This window comes from Myotis myotis, unplaced genomic scaffold, assembly GCF_014108235.1.
Source record: "Myotis myotis isolate mMyoMyo1 unplaced genomic scaffold, mMyoMyo1.p scaffold_m19_p_10, whole genome shotgun sequence".
Lineage (NCBI taxonomy): Eukaryota > Metazoa > Chordata > Mammalia > Chiroptera > Vespertilionidae > Myotis > Myotis myotis.
The window spans coordinates 1,015,052-1,030,949 of record NW_023416314.1 but is presented as its reverse complement, the minus strand read 5'-3'; the positions used below and the strand labels follow the sequence as shown (position 1 = coordinate 1,030,949).

The following is a 15,898-nucleotide window of genomic DNA, read 5'->3' as shown; positions in this document are numbered from 1 at the left end:
CAGCGATTACGGGGACACTGAGAAGCGGGGCCTCTTAGGGTAGGACTGAGGAGCAGCCATAGTTGCTTGCTCCACCCTGTTGATCCCCAGAGACTCTGCCCCACCCAAGCTGTGCTCAGAGGCTTTTGCATATGAAAGGCCTGGCCCTTTGCAATCTGAAAATTACCTAACAAACTGCACCTAGGTCAAAGAAACACAGAACTTCCAAAAGAAGACCCAAGGCCCCACAGCAGCTTGCATTGCTTCATAGCTGGGCTCCTGCTGGGTAGCCTCAGGCAGAAGCTAAATTAGCACCTCCTTAGAGATCCAAGAGCCAGTGTACCCAGTGGTCAGAGTGGGACCATCCAGATTACAACTCCTCAGATCCATAAGGGACACACTCAGGGGGCAGACTCAGTGAGCACCAAAGCACCACTGAAGCAAGTCTTGCCCCAGAAGGGTGTCTCCCGCACAGAAGTTCTCCCACTGCAGACACAGCTGATTCTCACAGCCAATCGGCCTGGAGGTCAATTCCTCCCAGTGAAACTTACAACAATCAAGGCTTAACTACAAGACTGTGCACAAAGCCCACAAAAGGGTCCAGGAAGAGTGTCTACCTCAGGTAATTGGGGAGGCTGAGCCACTGGGCCCTATAGGACCCTAGCACACAAAGCCACTCTATCAACACAGGGACGCAGCCAAAATGCGGAGACAAAGATACAGGTCACAAATGACAGAAATGGAGGAAAGCAAACTACTGGATATAGAGTTCAAAACCACACTTTTAAGGTTTTTCAAGAATTCTCTAGAAACCGCCGATAAACTTAATGAGACCCTCAATAAATCTAGTGAGACCCTCGAGGTTATAAAAAAGGACCAACTAGAAATTAAGCATACACTGACTGAAATAGAGAATATTATACAGACTTCTAACAGCAGACTAGAAGATCGCAAGAATCAAGTCAAAGATTTGAAATACGAAGAAGCAAAAACCACCCAACTGGAAAAACAAAAAGAAAAAAGAATCCGAAAATATGAAGATAGTGTAAGGAGCCTCTGGGACAACTTCAAACGTACCAACATCCAAATTATGGGGGTGCCAGAAGAAGAGAGAGAGCAAGATATTGAAAATCTATTTGGAGAGAGAACCAAGATGGTGGTATAAGGTACAGACCTGTGTGTGCTGCCTCCCACAACAACATCGAGACTACCAACTATAAAACAAACAGTTGTCATTCAGAACCATGGGAAAGCTGGCCCAGTGGAAGCTCTACAACTGGAAGGAAAGAAAGAAGAGCATTGAGACTGAGTAGGTTGTGCAGAGGCTCCAAGAACGGAGGTATGGAGTCACGTGTCAGGCGGGCTGCAACTGGATGTGCGGTTTTTTTCAATCAGAAGGGGCCGCAGTCTCTCGAGTCCACTGAGCTAGTTTGTTTAGCAGGATTCTGAGGTCCCAGACCCCTTTGGGGAGAGGCGGGATGGCCTTGCAACGGGCCGGAGAGCGAGAGTGGCTGTCTCGCGGAGCTGCCCACCGGTGCTCAGGGACGCGGGGACATGGAGTCACGGAGAGGTGAGGAGTCATGGAGATGCCATTGCCCTATGCCCCACCCTGGTGATTCGCCAAGAACAGAGGTGTGGAGTTGTGCGCCAAGCGAGCTGCAACTGGATGCACGGTTTTTTTCAATCGGAAGGGGATGCAGACTCTCAAATCCACTGAGCTTGTTTGGGGCAGGATCCTGAGGTCCCAGACCCCTACAGGGAGGGGCAGGACAGCCCTGCAATGGGCCAGAGAGTGAGAGTGGCTGTCTCATGGAGCTGCTAGCTAGCACTCGGGGATGCGAGATGCTGAGTCGCTGAGAGGCGAGGAGTCGTGGAGACGCCATTGCCCCTTGCTCTTCCCTGGTGATTCCCGGGGACCCTGCCCTACTCAATTTACATCTCCACCCAAAGGAATCACCGGCACTTTTGCAGCCCAGCACAACAGAATGCAGATTTCAACTCCTTGCATACATAAGGGACACACTCAAGAAGCAGAATCAGGTTCGGAGGAAGCCAGAGCCGGACCCGGCTAGGCCGGTGACGTGGAACCACTGCAACAGCAAACACACAGGCAGGTCCACTAGAACCAGTCTCACATGGGACGCTGGAAGACGGCAGACAGGCAGTCTGTGCACTTGGTAGAAAATGAAATCCAAGAAAGCATAACAGATATTCAGCCACCAGTAACGCCTGGAGATTTTGTCCAGTTAGGAGCCGCCCAACAAAGGACAGAATGCCAAACTTCGTGTTGCTGAGGCGGCCGCTGTGAGGCTGAGGCGGCCCCCATGAGGCTGGGACGGCCCCGGTGAGGTTGAATCGGCCCCGGTGAGGTTGAATCGGCCCTGGCGAGGCTGAGACGGCCCTGGTGAGGCTGAGACGACCCCAGCAATGCTGAGATGGCCCCGGCGATGCTGAGACGGCCCCAGTGAGGCTGAGATGGCCCCGGTGAGGTTGAATCGGCCCCGGTGAGGTTGAATCGGCCCCGGTGAGGTCGAGACGGCCCCAGTGAGGTCGGGACGGCCCCGGAGAGGCTTGGACGACCCTGGTGTGGCTGGGACATCCCTGGTGAGGCTGAGATGGCCCCGGTGGGGTTGAGACGGCCCCGGCGAGGTTGAATCAGCCCTGGCGAGGTTGAGACAGCCCCGGTGAGGTTGCAATGGCCCCGGTGAGGTTGAGATGGCTCATGTGAGGTTGAGATGGCCCCTGTGAGGCTGAGACGGTACTGGTGAGGCTGGGACGGCCCTGGGGAGGTTGAGACGGCCCCGGTGAGGTTGAATCAGCCCCGGTGAGGTCGAGACCGCCCTGGTGAGGTCGAATCTGCCTTGGTGAGGTTGAAACGGCCCCAGTGAGCTTGAGACGTCCCCTGTGAGGTTGTGACGGCCCCTGTGAGGCTGTGACGGCCTCTGTGAGCTGAGATGGCCCCTGTGAGCCTGAGACAGCCCCTGGAAAGCTGAGAAAAATACCACATGAACTCACTCACTCATTTATGGAAAATAAGGACCATTATAGACTGATGAATAAAAATGGATACAGAGGCAGAGCAGTATTGAGCAGACTGTCAAACTACTGTGGGAAGCCTGGGGAGGGGTGGGGGTAGGAGATCAACCGAAGGACTTGTATGCATGCATATGAGAATAACCAATGGACACAAGACACTGGGGGGTGGGGGAGGTTGGGGGAATGTCAAGGGGGGGGGAAGGAGACATGTGTAATACTCTTTATAATATTTTAAGAAATAAAAAAAGAAAGGAAAAAAAAAAGAAAACCTATTTGAAGAAATAATAACAGAAAACTTCCCCTACCTGGTGAAAGAAATAGACTTACAAGTCCAGGAAGTGCAGAGAACCCCAAACAAAAGGAATCCAAAGAGGACCACACCAAGACACATCATAATTAAAATGCCAAGAGCAAAAGACAAAGAGAGAATCTTAAAAGCAGTAAGAGAAAAAAAGTCAGTTACCTACAAGGGAGTACCCATAAGATTGTCAGCTGATTTCTCAACAGAAAATATGCAGGCCAGAAGGGAGTGGCAAGAAATATTCAATGTGATGAATAGCAAGAACCTACAACCAAGATTACTCTACCCAGCAAAGCTATCATTCAGAATTGAAGGTCAGATAAAGAGCTTCACAGATAAGAAAAAACTAAAGGAGTTCATCACCACCAAACTAATATTATATGAAATGCTGAAAGGTATCCTTTAAGAAGAGGAAGAAGAAGAAAAAGGTAAAGATACAAATTATGAACAACAAATACACATCTATCAACAAGTGAATCTAAAAATCAAGTGAATAAATAATCTGATGAACAGAATAAACTGGTGAATAGAATAGAATCAGGGGCATAGAATGGGAGTGGACTGACTATTCTCAGGGGGGAAAAGGGTTTGGGGGGTGCGGAAAGAGACTGGACAAAAATCGTACTCCTATGGATGAGGACAGTGGGGGGGTGGGTAAGGGCAGTGGGTGGGATGGGAACCGGGTGGAGGGGAGTTATGGGGTGGGGGGAGAAGAACAACTGTAATAATATGAACAATAAAGATTTAATTTAAAAACAAAACAAAAAATAAAAGAAATAGGTGGAATGTAAAAAAATAAATAAATAATTTATTTGTTCAAGAAACATTCTCTATTCAGTAGGGACATTGGTACCATAAAGAAATAAAAATAATCCTAGTTCACAACTTTAAAAAACAAAAATGGGCACAGGACCTAAATAGACACTTCTCCAAAGAGGACATACAGAAGGCCAAGAGACATGAAAAAATACTCAAAGTCCCTGATCATCAGAGAGATGTCAATTAAAACAACAATGAGCTAATACCTCACACCTATCAGAATGGCTACCATCAAAAACTCAACAAATAAGTGCTGGTGAGGATATTGAGAAAAGGGAACCCTAGTACACTGCTGGTGGGAATGCAGACTGGTGCAGCCATTATGGAAAACAGTATGGAGTTTCCTAAAAAAAATTAAATATGGAACTGCCATTTGACCCAGTGATGACACTTCTAGGAATATATTCTAAGAAACCCAAAACACCAATCAGAAAGAATGATTGTATCCCTATGTTCATAGCAGCACAATTTACAATAGCTAAGATCTGGAAAGAGCCCAAGTGCCCATCAGCACATGAGTGGATAAAAAAGCTGTGGTGAGTTGTAGAGGGAGTGTCTGTAGGTGTAATGGCGCTGAGCTATGGGCTCTTCATCTGCTTTCTGCTCTGGGGAGGCATGGAGCTGTGCTACTCCCAGTCCATATGGCAGAGAGGGACCCCCCGCATTGTGGTGAAGTGTCTGGAGGCCCAGCTTGTGGTCGCTGTCAGCAAAGACCTTTTTGGCACCGGGAAGCTCATCAGGCCTGCAGACCTCATCCTGGGCCCCGAGGACTGTGAGCCCCTGGTCTCTATGGACACTGATGATGTGGTCAGGTTTGAGGTTGGGCTACATGAGTGTGGCAACAGCCTGCAGGTGACAGAGGATGCCTTTGTGTACAGCACCTTCCTGCTCCGCAACCCCCGCCCTGTTGGAAATCTGTCCATCGTGAGGACTAACCGCGTGGAGGTGCCCATAGAATGCCGCTTCCCCAGGCAGGGCAATGTGAGCAGCCATGCCATCCTGCCCACCTGGGTGCCCTTCAGGACCACAGTGTTTCGGAGGAGAAGCTGGTTTTCTCCCTGTACCTGATGGAGGATAACTGGAGTTCTAAGAAGAGGTCCCCCACCTTCCAGCTGGGAGATATAGCCCACCTCCAGGCCGAAGTTCACACTGGCAGCAAAAAAATAAAAAGCTGTGGTACATTTATCTCATGGAATACTATGCAGCAGTAAAAAAGAAGGATCTCTTACCATTTGATACAGCATAGAGGGACCTGTAGAGTATCATGCTAAGTGAAATAAGACAGTCAGAGAAAGACAAGTATCACATGATTCATTCATATGTGGAATCTAAGTAACAAAATAAGCCGGTGAATGAAGTGGATCCAGAGACATGGAAGCATAGAAGAGTGTGGAATCTCAGAGGGAAGGCAGGGGAGGGTGGGTGGGTGGGAGCTAATCAACAAAAGACCTTGTATGCGTATATGCATGGCCCATGGACACAGACAATGAGGCAGTGAGGACCTGGGGTGAGGTGGAGGCAGGCTGGAGGGGGTCAATGGAGGTAATAGGGAGACATATGTAATACTTTCAACAATAAAGTATATTTTAAAAAAAAAGACTGCCCTGGTTTTTTTGGCTCAGTGGATAGAGCGTTGGCCTGTGGACTGGGGGGTCCCAGGTTCGATTCCGGTCACGGGCACATGCCTGGGTTGTGGGCTCCATCCCCAGTGGGGGACCTGCTGGAGGCAGCCAATCAATGATTCTCATCATTGATGCTTCTATCTCTCCCCCCTCTCTCACTTTCTCTCTGATATCAATCAAGAAACGTATTTTTTTTTAAAAAAAAAAAGACTGAAATCAATGAGTCTGCAGGCAGAGGCGGGTCTCTGGAGGCTTTGAGTCTTTGCCTGTTCTAATTAGTTAGAAACAACATTTGACACCCTCCTGCACTAGAGATTGAGAGGTGTAGCAGATTTACCTAATACATAGTCACAAACCCAAACAGGCAGCCAAAATGGGGAGACAAAAGAGCAACCCCCAAATGAAAGAACAAGAGAATTCTCCAGAAGAAGAACTAAATGAAATGGAGAGAAATGAGTCAAACATAGAATTTAGAATAATGATGGCAAAGATGCTCAATAGCATGAGACAAAATATAGTAATTATGAAGAATGACATAGCACTAATAAAGAACACATTGGAAGGAATATACAGCAGATTAGGGGAAGCTGAGGATCAGATCAGTGAATTAGAAGACAAGGTTGAAAGAATCACTCAATCAGAGAGCCAAAAAGAAAAGAAAAAAAACAATTAAAAAACAAGACAGCTTAAGGGAGCTGTGGGACAACATGAAATGTAACAATATTTGTATAATTGGAGTGCCAAAAGGAGAAGAAACTGACAAAGGATAGAGAATGTGTTTGAAGAAATAATGGCAGAAAACTTCCCAAACCTGGTGAAGGAAAAAGTTACACAAGTTCAGAAAGCACAGAAAGTCCCAAGCAAGAAGAACCCAAACAGGCCCACACCCAGACACATCATAATTAAATTGACAAAAATTAAAGACAGAGAGAATCTTACAGGCAGCAAGAGAAAAGCAAACTGTTACCTACAAAGGAGCTCCCATAAGGCTGTTAGCTAATTTCTCATCAGAAACTCTACAGGCCAGAAGGGAATGGCATGAATTATTCAAGGTAATGAAAAGCAAAGATCTGAAACCAAGATTACTATATCAGGCAAGGCTATCATTCAAAATAGATGGTGAAATAAAGGGCTTCCCAAATAATAAAAGGCTAAAGGAGTTTATCATCACAAAACTAGCACTACAAGAAATGCTAAAGGGACTGCTGCAATGAAAAGAAGAAATAGTAAAACATAGGTATACAGAATTAAAATGGCAATAAAGCCCAGCAGGAGTGGCTCAGTGGTTGAGTGTCAACTTAGGAACCAGAAGGTCATGGTTCAATTCCTGGTTAGGGCACATGCCCAGGTTGCTGTGTAGGAGATAGCTGATCAATGATTCTCTCTAGTCATTAATGTTTCTCTCTCTCTGTCTCTCTCTCGCTTTCTCTTTTTCCCTGAAATCAATAAAAAAAAAATATTTTTTACATGGCAATAAATACCTATCTATATATATAAAACCCTAATATGCAAGTAGACCAAACGGCAGAACAACAGAACAACCGGTCACTATAATGTGCGCTGACCACCAGGGGGTGCACGCAGAACATGGTGGCCATCAGCAGCAGGTGGCAGAGTGCAAAGGGTGTCCCACATCGGGATGGTGGAGCAGGTGAGTAGGGGTGCCAGACCAAGGTGGGGCACCAGAGCCACCACTCACACTCACTGCTGGCACCCGGCGCCAGCCCCAAATGCTCAGTATTCTCAGTGGATGCGAGCGGCGGCTGCCAGCCCCAATTGCCCCTGAGGGCTTTTCCACCTCCCCCTTCTCCTGAGGGGCTATCAGGGCAGCAGCTGCTGCTCGCACCCACTGCTGGCGCCAGCCCCAATCGCTCTGCACCATCAGCGGGTGCAAGTGGGGCCGGCGCTGTCAGTGTGTGGGAGCGGTGGCAGTGGGAGTGGGGCTGCTGGCCGACAAGGGACTGGGGGCCACAGCAGGAGAGGCCAGGCGGGGGCACAGAGTATGGGCCAAGACCTGCCCCTGTGCCCACCGCAGCCTCATGGCCCACAGTTCCTTTCAAGGTACACAAATTCATGCACTGGGCCCCTAATCAATCTCTCTCTCTCTCTCTCTCTCTCTCTCTCTCTCTCTCTCTCTCTCTATATATATATATATATATATATATATATATATATATAAGCCTAAGCGACCATTATGACTGAATGACCAGAACGACTGGTCAACCGGTCGCTATGACACGCACTGACCACCAGGGGGCAGACGCTCAATGCAGAAGCTGTCCCCTGGTGGTCAGTGCACTCCCACAGTGGGAGCACTGCTCAGCCAGAAGCTGGTCTCACAGCTGGAGAGCACAGCTGCGATGGCGGGAGCCTCTCCAGCCTCCATGACAGCACTACCAAGCAACAAGTGACGGCAGGTGCAGTGGGACAGGATGAGCAGCAATGGAGCTGCTCCCGGTCCCGCTGTGGCTCCTCCCCAGCCACCTGCTGCTTCAGACTGCTACATCCCCGGGAGGGATGTTATACTGTTGGGTTTCGGCCCGATCCCCACAGGCCCTGATTGGGCCAAAGCCTGACAGTCCGACACCCCCGAGGGCTCCCAGATTGCGAGAGGGCGCAGGCCAGGCTGAGAGGCCCCACTCACGCACAAATCCATGCACCGGCCTCTAGTCAATAATAAACTTAAATGTAAACATAGGTTATTATTGGTCCAAAGACATAAAGTGGCTGAATGGATACAAAAACATGACCCAACTATATTCTGTCTACCAGAGACCCACCTCAGAACAAAAGACACACACAGGATGAAAGTGAAGAGATGGGGGAAAAAATTCCATGCAAATAGAAAGGAAAAAAAAGCTGGGGTAGCAATACTCATATCTGACAAAACAGACTTCAAAATGAAGGAAGGAAAATAAGCCAGTTGGAGAAAGACAAATATCACATGATCTCACTCATATGTGGAATCTAATGAACAAAATAAACTGATGAATAAAATAGATCCGGAGACATAAAAGCATAGAACAGAATGCAGAACCTCATAGATGCTTACAAGTTCTTTGGTTGATCACTTCCCACCCACCAACCCTTCCCCATCTTCCCTCTGGGGGCAGGGGTGGGTTAGACGGGGTCAATGTGGGAAAAAAGGAGACATATGCAATACTTTCAACAATAAAGATTCTGTTGTTCTTTTTGTTGTTGTTGTTGTTGTTAACCGAGGATATTTTTCCATTGATTTTTAGACAGAATGCAAGAGAAAAGAGAGAGACAGAGATAGAGAAACATTGATATGAGAGAAGCCTGCAACCAAGGTATGTGCCCTTGACCGGAATCGAACCTGGGACTCTTCAGTTTGCTGACTTAACACTCTATCCACTGAGCCCAATTGGCTAGGGCAGTGGTGGGCAAACTGCGGCCCATTGCGTGTGTCTCTTCCACAAAATACCACGTGCGGGCGCGCACGGACAGTGCGATTGAAACTTTGTGGCCACACTCAAGGGGCCAAAGAGCCGCATGTGGCTCGCGAGCCGCAGTTTGCCAACCACTGGGCTAGGGTAACAATAAAGATTTTTTTAAAATATAACTAAGATCATATTACTTCTCTGCTAAAAAAAAAATAATAATAATGACAGAGGATCATTGATCAGCTGCCTCCTGCATGTCTCCTACTGGGATGAAGCCCACAACCTGAGCATGTGCCCTGACCAGGATTGAACCATGACCTCCTGGTTCATAGGTCGACACTCAACCACTGAGCCACACCAGATGGGCAGGAGTGATATTTTGATCATTACTTGAACCCTGTTATGGTTTCATCTGTCTTGAATGTGCTAGTAGAAATATGCATTATTATATGATACCTATGTTACTACTATATTAGGGTACTAATTTCCACCTTACGCAAGTCTCCAAATTTCACCCGCACTGCACTGAAGGTAAAAACTGATGCCCAGTGGCCCTGGGTTTGGGACTCTTGAGTTTGTCGGCTTTACCATCACCATCCGACCCCCATCCACCCATTCCAGAAGAAAGCTGCCTACAAACATGGATAACCTTGCAACGTTATGTGCAGCAGTCTCAAGAGCACAGATCAGCAACAAAGCCCAGTATTTTTCTCTTTTAACACAATACTAGAGGCCTGGTGCATGAAACTCATGCACGGGGCGGGCAGCTCTTCTCCCTCTCCCTGCTGCCGGCCCTTGGCCTTGGCAGCCACGGTGGCTTTGTCTGGATGGACATCTGGAAGACATCCAGTCTAATTAGCATATTACTCTTTTATTAGTATAGATGTAGCCCAGCCAGAGTGGCCCAGCTGATTGAGCAGTGTCCTGCGCACCAAAAGGTTGTGGGTTCGATTCTCAGTCAGGGCACATACTGGGTTGCAGGGTTTGATCCCTGGTCTAGATGCATGCGGGAGGTAACTGATATCTCTCTCTCTCTCTCTCTCTCTCTCTCTCTCTCTCTCTCTCTCTCTCTATCTTCCCCTCTCTCTAGGCATGTCCTCAGGTGAGGATTTTAAAAAATGTTACTTTCCTCACTTTTCAGTGCAAAATGAAATGAAATAAAACCAGTGAGTCAGGTGGAGGACTGGCCTGTGGGACTTATTCCCATTTCCTCCCTAACTAGGTTCTCTAATCTCAGCTGTTTAGGGTGGCACTGCACTGTGAGGGATGGGGGGGGGGAGACAGTTTGTTTTTTACGCTTTTATTCAGAAACTGAGCTCTAACCCACCTGTAAGACACAACATTTCAACTTTAGCAGAACCAAGCGGTTCCTAAGGTATAAGCTACATCAGAACCCTGATATCTCCTTGTTTTTAAGCAATAGGATTGGTTAGATGCTAACAGAGATGGCTCAGAATGGAGAGAGCATAAGGCTAAAGAGGAGAGGCTGACGCCTAATCCTAAACATCTTAAAAGGCACCTTAATCGGTGACCATTTAACTACCCAGTCTCTATCTATAATGTTTCAAAAGGAATTCTCAATTTTTAAAAATTAAATATACTAGTGGTGCCCTAGCCGGTTTGGCTCAGTGGTTGGGGCATCGGCCTGCCGACTGAAGGGTCCCAGGTTCAATTCCAGTCAAGGGCATGTACCTTGGTTGCGGGCTCAATCCCTGGTGTGCGTGCGGGAGGCAACCAATCGATGTGTCTCTCACATTGATGTTTCTCTCTGTCTCTTCCCCTCCCTTCCACTCTGTCTAAAGATCAATGGGAAAAATATATTTGGGTGAGGATTAACAACAGCAACAAAAAATTTATTGGGGGTGACATTGGATAATAACATTATATAAATTTCAGGTGTACAACTGTAGAATACAATATCTCTATGCTGTGTGTGCTTACTACTCACATCTAGGCTCCTTTTGCTGCTACATATTTGAGCATCCTTTACCCTCTAGCCTTTCCCCACTCAAGTTCTCAGTTCTTAAACTTGATATCAGGAGCTCATATAACTTCACAAATGAGAGACATTAATAAATGTAGCTTTTAGCCCTGGCTGGTTTGGCTCAGTGGATAGTGCATCGACCTGCAGACTGAAAGGTCTCAGATCCAGTTCAGGTCAAGGGCACGTAATTCGAGGTTGCAGGCTCTATCCTAGCCCTGGTCAGAGCACAGGCAGAAGGCAACCAATCGATGTGTATCTCACATCGATGTTTCTCTCTCTGTGTCTCTCCCCCTCCCCTCCACTATCTCTAAAAATCAATGCAAAAATATAATCGGGTGCCCTAACTAGTTTGGCTCAGTGGATAGAGCGTTTGACTGTGGACTGAAGGGTCCCAGGTTTGATTCCAGTCAAGGATACATGCCCAGGTTGCGGACACAATCCCCAATGTGGGGCATGCAGGAGGCAGCCAATTAATGATTCTCTCTCATCATTGATGTTTCTCTCTCTCTCCCTCTCCCTTCCTCTCTGAAATCAATAAAAAAAATTTTTTTTAAAAAAAAGAGGAATTCAGTTTAAAGATATACAAGTGAGGATGCCCAGCAGAGTATTGATTTTATGTGTCTAAAATTAAAAAGAGTGGTTAGTGCCAGAGACGTAAATATGGAAGTCACAAGCACATAGAGGGTGACTGGGACCTTGAGTATTAGATGAGATTGCTTAAGAAGAATAAAGCCCAGCCTGTGTGACTCAGTGATTGAGCGTCAACCCATGAACCAGGAGGTTACCGTTCAATTCCCCGTCCGAGCTCATGCCCAGGTTGTGGGTTTGATCCCCAAGAGGGGGCGTGCAGAAGGCAGCTGATCAATGATTCTCTGTCATCATTAATGTTTCCATCCCTCTCTCCCTCTCTCTTCCTCTCTGAAATCAATAAAAATAGATATTAAAAAAATTTGCCTGCTACATTTGGTCAAGCATTTACTAGTAATTAAGTCACCCCCAATGATTTCTTGGGCCTTATACGTCCCGGGCCGGACACCCCCACCCTGCAGGGAAATACGCACTCAGCCTTTCCCAGCTCCCTGCTGTCTTTATCCTACTGACAGAGCACTTGCCACCAGCTGCCTTATTACAGCAACGCACGCACTGCCTGCTTCCCTTCGCCAGACTGTGAGCACCTACAAAGTGTAACTACCAAGAGCATGATCCCTAAGAAGCAGAGATAACGGTGAACAAGAAACTCTCCTTGCCCTCGAGGAAGCCTAGCCACCATTCAGGGCGTCAGATAACCTGACAAGGATGTGAGAGTCCGGGGCCCCAGGGGTGGTGCTTTTTGGGGCAGCAGTTGCGGCCTCTTTAGCCCAGGGGCAGTGAAAACCAAGAGTTCACTCTAGGACAGTGGTCAGCAAACTGCGGCCCCTTGAGTGTGGCTCTTCCACAAAATGCCACGTGTGGGGGCGCACGGACAGTGCGATTGAAACTTCGTGGCCACACTCAAGGGGCCAAAGAGCCGCATGTGGCTCGCGAGCCGCAGTTTGCCGACCACTGCTCTAGGAGAAGGCAACCAGGGTTATGGGGTGAAGGGCAGGGAAAGGAGGCCGAGAAGTAATCAAAGGAGGGAAGAGGACCTGGGAGGGTGGCATCACTCATGTTGGAGGACGCTTTTCTAGAATACTGCTAATACGGTGGCAAAGAGCACTTGTTACAGTTAACCATGTTCCATATGTCCACACATCACACAAACCTCACAGCAACCTAGGGAGTTAGGCCCTAGTATGACCCTGTTTTACAGAGAGAAAACGATTCACGTACCCCAGTAAACACACCTACAGAGAAATAAAGACTAGAACCCAAGCAGTTTGAGCTCGCACTCTTTGTTTATCTATACTAATGAAAAGGTAATATGCTAATTAGACCGGGTCAACCGGCCATCTTCTGGACATCTGACTTCCTTCCGGACAAAGCCATGGCGGTGGAGGCCAAGGCAGAGGCAGTTAGGAGCGATTAGGCTGGCAGGGGAGAACAGCTAGGGGCAAGATCAGGCTGGCAGGGGATTAGGGGCGACCAGGCCAGCAGGGGAGGGCTGTTGGGGGCATTAGGCAGGCAGGCAGGTGAGTGGTTAGGAGCCAGTGGTCCTGGATTGTGAGAGGGATGTCTGACTGCCGGTTTAGGCCTGATCCCTAAACCGGCAGTCAGACATCCCGAGTGGGGTCCTAGATTAGAGAGGGTGCGGGACATCCTCCCCCATGCACAAATTTTGTGCACCAGGCCTCTAGTATATGTGTGTGTGTGTGTGTGTGTGTGTGTGTGTGTGTGTGTGTGTGTGTGTGTGTAATTTTTATTATTAATTTCAAAGAGGAAGGGAGAGGGAGAGATAGAAACATCAATGATGAAAGAGAATCATTTATCAGCTGCCTCCTGCATACCCCACACTGGGGATGGAGCCCACAACCTGGGCATGTGTCTTGACTGGAATTGAACCCAGGACCCTTCAGTCAGCAGGCCAACACTCTATCCACCGAGCCACACTGGCCAGGCTGAGCTTGTACTCTTTTTTAAAAAAATATATTTTATTGATTTTTTACAGAAAGGAAGGGAGAAGGATAGAGAGTTAGAAACATCGATGAGAGAGAAACATCAATCAGCTGCCTTCTGCACACTCCCTACTGGGGATGTGCCCACAACCAAGGTACATTCCCTTGACCAGAATGGAACCTGGTACCCCTCAGTCCGCAGGCCGACGCTCTATCCACTGAGCTAAACCGTCAGGGCATGAGCTTGTACTCTTACTCACCATGTTGTTGATCATAATACTACACTAAGTGTGCCAGCTCTAGAGGCCTGATTCTGTGCCAGCTCTAGAGGCCTGATTCTGTGCCAGCTCTAGAGGCCTGATTCTGTGCCAGCTCTAGAGGCCTGATTCTGTGCCAGCTCTAGAGGCCTGATTCTGTGCCAGCTCTAGAGGCCTGATTCTGTGCCAGCTCTAGAGGCCTGATTCTGTGCCAGCTCTAGAGGCCTGATTCTGTGCCAGCTCTAGAGGCCTGAATACTGTGAGGGCCCGGTGCTGTCCTAGGCTCTGATGTGGCGCAGAGAAGCAGAGTCCTTCCCTCATGGAGCAGGTCAGCAGGTGGAGGATGATCGGGCTGTGGAGGAGAATGGAGCAAGGTAAGGCCTCATGAACCACAGGGCAGCCTCTCAGAGGAGGCGACCATTTAAGTAGAGATCTGAAGGGAGAGAGAAGCCAAGAGGACATGGCAGGGGACGGGGGGTGGGGGTGGCAAGAACTTTCCAGGCAGAGGAAACAGCAAGTGCAAAAGCCTTAAGGGGTGCACGTGCCTGGTGTGTTCCAGGAACTGAAAGGAGCTCCAAGCAGTAGAACACAATGAAGGGGAGAGAGAGAGGCAAGAGACAAGGTCAGAAAGACATGGAAAGCCTTCCAGGACATGATTTAAGTGAAAAAAGATGGGAGGGCCAGGTACCATCACATTGAGTAAAGAAAACATGTGTGCCTACATCTATATATAGACACACATAACATATATGTCTATGTTATGTGTGTCTATATATGGACAGATATTTTATATATGTCTATATATGTGCTTGTTTATCTTCTGAAACATTAGATAACAGATTTTCCGGTGATAAACTTTTTATTTTATATTCTTCCATTCTTGAAAATTTTTACCTTGCATTTATTATTTTTTAAAATGTGTTTTTATTGAGTTCAGAGAGGAAGGGAGAGGGAGAGATAGAAACATCAATGATGAGAGAGAATCATTAATCAGCTGCCTCCTGCACAATCTCTACTGGGGATTGAGCCCGCAACCTAGGCATGTGCCCTGACTGGGAATCGAACCATGACCTCCTGGTTCATAGGTCGACACTCAACTATTGAGCCATGCCAGTCAGGCTATTATTTTTATAATAATCAAAACATAGCTTAAAAATGAAAAGTCTTAACCATATGTTGGGGCTCCAGCTAAAGTCCTTCTCTCCCCCTTTACAGCTGAGCTTCTCAAAGAGTTGACTCCACTTTCTTCCCTTGCCCTCTCCATTTCCCCTCAGCCAAGTACATTCTGACTTCCGACCACCTTTCCCAGCAACTTCTCTTGCTGAGACCTTCTGTGACTCCCCAGGACTATGAGGAACACTCTTCAGTCCTTCTGCTTCTCAACCTCCCTGTTACATTTGACATTGCTGACAGCTCCTCTGTCTGAAACTCTCTCTCCTTTGGTTTCCCTCTTGCCCCATTTCTTGTCCCTTCATTGGCTCCTTTTTGTTAGCCCACCCAATAGACCTGGGTTTCTACTGGTTCTGTGTACTACACACACTCTTTCTCTGTGGCCTTATTCATGCCCATGGTTTTGAGACAGTATAGGGACGTGGGTCAGGGAATGGAAAAATACTGGGTGGCCAGGAAGCCAAGTTAAGACCAGGTGGCCAGTAGATGTGGAAACCACAGTTTTGCATGCACAGTTGGTCAAGATTTAGCCCCTGTTAGACTTTCCTGGGTTTTCGATAATAAGCAACACTGCCATCTTGCCCCAACAGCACCAGTATGCATTTAGTTGCCAAGCAACCTGACAGAAGGAGGAAGTAACCCCACCCTGACATAGAAAATTCCACTCCCTGAACCCTTCACAAGCCTGCTTGTTTTGTGCAAGCCTGCTTCATCCCAGCTTATAAAAGCAGCCAAGCAAAGCCAGCCCAGGAGCCAGTTCGGAGGACCTTTCATCCCTCTGTGCTGCCTCCCTGG

General features: G+C 47.8%; 1 pseudogene; it reads left to right on the top strand.

Moving 5' to 3' along the window:
* Nucleotides 1-4,624: 4,624 nt before the first annotated feature.
* LOC118664097 lies at nucleotides 4,625-15,359 on the top strand (annotated as a pseudogene).
* The last annotated feature ends 539 nt before the right edge of the window (nucleotides 15,360-15,898 follow it).